General features: G+C 64.0%; 1 long non-coding RNA gene across 1 annotated transcript; it reads left to right on the top strand.

The window, feature by feature from the left end:
* The first annotated feature begins 2877 nt into the window (after positions 1-2877).
* LOC113980893 lies at positions 2878-3446 on the top strand. Its single transcript, XR_003538246.1, has 3 exons — positions 2878-2887; positions 3090-3192; positions 3398-3446. It is a non-coding gene; the product is annotated as an uncharacterized LOC113980893 (long non-coding RNA).
* Positions 3447-4193: the final 747 nt, after the last annotated feature.

The following is a 4193-nucleotide window of genomic DNA, read 5'->3' as shown; positions in this document are numbered from 1 at the left end:
TCTCCAACCGTTCCCCGTGTCCCCTCCAGGTGCCGGCCATAGTCAGGTGCATCCACCAGTGGCTCACGTCCAATGTGTCGGCTGAGCACAGGCTGGACAAGACTCTTGTCCTGCTGACCGAGGCACACCCTGTGGATGTTGCAGTGACCCTGCTGCGCTCTGCCCCAGCCTGTGACAGGTATGGGGCCCACCTGCCTTGAGGGCTCCCCTGCCTTTAGACCCCATCCCCCTGCACAACCTGTCCCAAATGGTGTGCCAGAGAGATGGAGACTTCCAGGACACTCCAGCTCCTCTCTTTGCCAGCTTTGGCATGTCCAGCCCCCAATCCTGAGGCCAGCCTGCCTCCCTGCCCCACAAGGCACCGTGGCTCTGTCACCTGGGCCCTGCAGATGCCCAGGCCACAGCGCTGTGTCCCAGACCCCCCTGAGCCAGAGTTCTGACTCCACAGAGCTGCTCGCACCATGTGGAGGACGCTCATCTCCTCCAGAGGGACTAAGGAGCCGGTGCTGCAGATCCTCTTCCGTGCGCTGGAATTCTGGCCAGCGCACAGGACACGCACCTCGGATGGGGATGAGAGCGATGTCTTTGCCCTGGCTGTGAGTTTATTGAGCTGGCCTCTGCTCACCCCCAGCTTTCCTCTGGGATGCCTTTTCATCCTCCCTCACCACTGCTTCTCCCTGCCCCAGGCACCGGGCTGCAACCCTGACTTAGGGGCAAGTTCAGGGCCAGCAGGCCGGGGGATCCCCCTGTGTCTCCCCTGGCCTCTCCCTGCCACGCTGGGGCCCTACCACATGGACATCTGGGCCCTGAGAGCTGTCTCTGGGTGCTTTGTCTTTGGCAGGCAACTGTGGCACTCTGGGAGATCCTCCAGCTGCCCTGGTGCCCAGGGGCAGTGAAGACCAATTTGCCCCGCCTCCTTCTGACTCTGCTCTTCCAAGTTTTCATCAGCACAGAGGAGATGTCAGAGGAGGTCGAGACCTTCTGGGGGCGATGCCGGGAGCAGCGCAGCCTTCCCCCCAACCCCAACAGGTGCTCCATCCCAGTCCTCTCTCCCTGCCACGCCCTCAGGGCTGGGGCCGGGGCTCTGCGCCTGACCTGGGCTGTGCTCTGCACACAGGTTTGCAGTGCAGACCGTCAAAGCCCTGCTGCGCCAGCTGCTGGATGAGGACGTGGTGATGGTGATCCATCGCAAGTGTGGCTGGGACATGCTCCTCAAGGCTGACAGCCACCACTATGCAGTGGGTCTGCTGGCCAGGTGAGAGCCCTTTCCCCCCACTGCCCCCGGCATTCCTGCCCTGTGCACAGGCCACCCCACACAGTGCCCGTGCTGCTGGGCCAGAGGGCCTTGGCAGCCAGGGATGGCTGAGCAGAGTGGCAAAGGCGGAGAGGGGCGGCTGCACAGGAGGAGCCACCTCCCAAAGCGCCCATGTCCCCTCCTGGGCTGGTGGCCAAAGATCAGGCCTGTGTGAGTGTGTCCCAGGGGAGCTTTACCCACCTGGCTCAGGGTCTCTGGTGCCTTTATTCCCCCTTGCAGGGAGCTGTGCCGTGTCTCCCACTCCTTCTGCCGCAGCGTCGCCGCCAACCTGCTCCCGCGGCTCAGCAGGGAAGAGCCCCTGTGGGAACTGCCTGCCCTGGCGTTCCTGGTGGAGGTGAGCCTGATGGCGAGCGCTGCCTGGCCCAGCTGCCTCCCCCTCTCTGCCCTCTCACAGCCGCAGCCGCCTGGGATGGTGCCTGCACCCTGTGCTGCTGCCTGGGCCCAGCCCCGGGCGGGTCCGGGCTCCTGCCGGCCGGGCACCCCATCACTGCTCCCTGCCTTTCAGGTGCTGCACTGCCTGAACCCCAGACAATGCGGGCTCAGCGTCCTGCAGGTTATTTCAAGGCGCCTGCGCAGTGAGTGCCCCGAGAGGCGTCGCCTGGCGCTCCGAGGCCTGGTGGTGATCAGCAAGGCTCCCGCACTGGTGAGCAGGGGGCAGGGGCTGAAGCCGGGCCGGCAGCGTGCGGCTGTGCAAGGCAGTAGCTTGGCCTTGGCTGGCCTTTGGCAGCTGTGCCAGCTGCTCCCAGTTCTCCTCCTCCCCGTTCAGCTGCCCGACTCCTTTGGGACGCGCCTTTGGCCTCTGGGCCCCGCGGCAGCAGCGTGGGGCTGCACCACAGCATTGTCTTCCACACAGGCTAAGAGCATCTGGAGCCTGAATGAAGGCCTCCTGGAGCTACTGCAGGATGCAGACACAGAGGCGGTTGAGATGACCCTCTCTGCGTTCATCAATGTGCTGCACTTGAAAGTCATCCAAGTATCCAGCCCCACTGCCCTTAAATTGCTTGAGGCGCTGCGGCCACTCTTTGACAATGTAAGGCTCTGTGTCCCTCATCGTGGGCACTGAGTGCTGCCAGAAACTTTGGGCCCAGTGTCTTTTCAGGCCTGTGCCCCGGTGGGCCTGGAGAAGCCAGGGCTGAGGTCTTTTGCTCTTCCTTTGCAGCAGGAGCACAGCCAGCTGCAGCAGCTCTCCATGGTCCTCTTCCGGGAGGTGATGCAGGCAACAGAGAGGAGCAAGAGCCTAAAGCCACACATCTACCTGAGGCTGGTGCCATTCTACTTCAACTGGCACGATGAGAACCAGCGTGTGGCAGAGGTGAGGACTTGTGGGCTCTGGTGTCCCCATGGCAGGAGGCTGCTGTGCCACCTGCCCTGGCCCACGGTCGCCTGCAGCCTCCTCCTGGCCTTGGTGCAGGGATGCGGGTCCTGTGCCCTGGGCTGCGGTGCCATGGCCCGCTCTCTGTTGCTCTGCAGGCCTCTCGGGAAGCACTGTTTGGTGCAGCCAGGTTCCTGAAGTGGAGGGATCTTGAGCACCTAGTGACCATGGAGCAGCCCTGGAGGTTTGGCGAGTGCCTGGTAAGGACGGCCCCAAAGCCCCAGTCCCTGGCTCCCCAGGAGCACCCAGCCCTCTGCTCCCCCCAGCGCCCGGCCCCAGCGGCTGCTGGCCGGGCCTCAGGGCTCTGCGGGCAGGGGAGCTCCGTGCTGGGGGCAGGGAGCGCCCGGCCAAGGGGCAGAGCCTGAGCCGAGCCTTCCCTCCCCGCCCTGGCACTCTTTGCAGCTGGAAAAGGACAGGAGCCGAGTGGGCCAGTACGTGCGCCAGGCCCTGCCGTACCTGGAGAGCCCAGAGGAGCCCCTGCGAAAGCTGGCCATCAAGTTCCTGGGTGAGCCACAAGGCCGGGGTCCCTCCCCGCCCCGCTGCAGCTCGGCCCCAGCCCCGGCTGCTGCAGCGGCAGCAGGATGCGGCCCAGGGCATGTGGAGCCCCGAGTGGCCTGGGGCCTGCTGCCGCCCTGGGCCAGCCCAGCCCTGGGGCGTCCCCATGGGGGGGACCTGTGCCTCTGGGGCCCTGACAGCCTCTGTGTTCCCAGGGATCGCCGCCAGGTCCATGAAGCAGGAGCAGCCAGAGCTGCAGCTCATCTGCCAGGGTGAGGGAAGGCACCTTCCAGCTGATCCCCTTGGGCCCTGCTCCCTCCTGCCCATGGCAAGAGCTGCCTGGGATGGCCCGGCCAGGAGGGGCTCCTCGCGTCCCCCCACCCCTGGCCTCACCTTGGCTCTCTTTCCTTTCTCTTCCAGCCCTTCAAGGCATGACTGATGACAGCCCTGCCGTTTCAAACCTGGCACTTCAAACGCTCCACATCATCAGAGCTGTACGGAGAACTCCATTCTTCCCATTCTGGTAGTCTCCATTCCTGCCTCTTCAAGCCCATAGAGGCGTGACGGATGACATCAGACTCACCATGGCAGGCCTGGCAATTCAACACTGCTACGTGCAAAGAGCTGTACAGACGGCTCCCTACTCCAGATTCCAGCAGCTCCAAGACTGGCTGTGCAGGGCGTGGAAGACCCGGCCTTTTCCACAGGGCAGTGTCTGCCTGTGCTGCTGCAGCTCTGTGGAGAACTGATGAGGGAAGCTCCATCTCCTGGGGCCACGTGAGCCTGTGGGGAAGATGCCTCTTCCCTGCAAGCACCTCCTTTGAGCCCAGCATGGGAATACAACCAACATGTTATCACAAACAGAGGCCCAGGAGCTTTTTTTTGGTGCCCAGTGTGCACAGGGCCTCGGGGAAGAGGGGAAAAGGGCTCCTTGTGCTCAGCAACACTTGCCCTGCTGTGCAGCATGCCAGCAAAAGTGAGCAGAAGCCCCTTGGCCTTTGGTGGCTCTCC

The sequence above is a fragment of the Neopelma chrysocephalum genome, unplaced genomic scaffold (assembly GCF_003984885.1).
Source record: "Neopelma chrysocephalum unplaced genomic scaffold, ASM398488v2 Primary Assembly neopelma1_95539, whole genome shotgun sequence".
In the NCBI taxonomy this organism is placed as follows: domain Eukaryota; kingdom Metazoa; phylum Chordata; class Aves; order Passeriformes; family Pipridae; genus Neopelma; species Neopelma chrysocephalum.
Note: the sequence above shows the minus strand (reverse complement) of the source record. Positions and strands in the feature narration are given on the sequence as shown.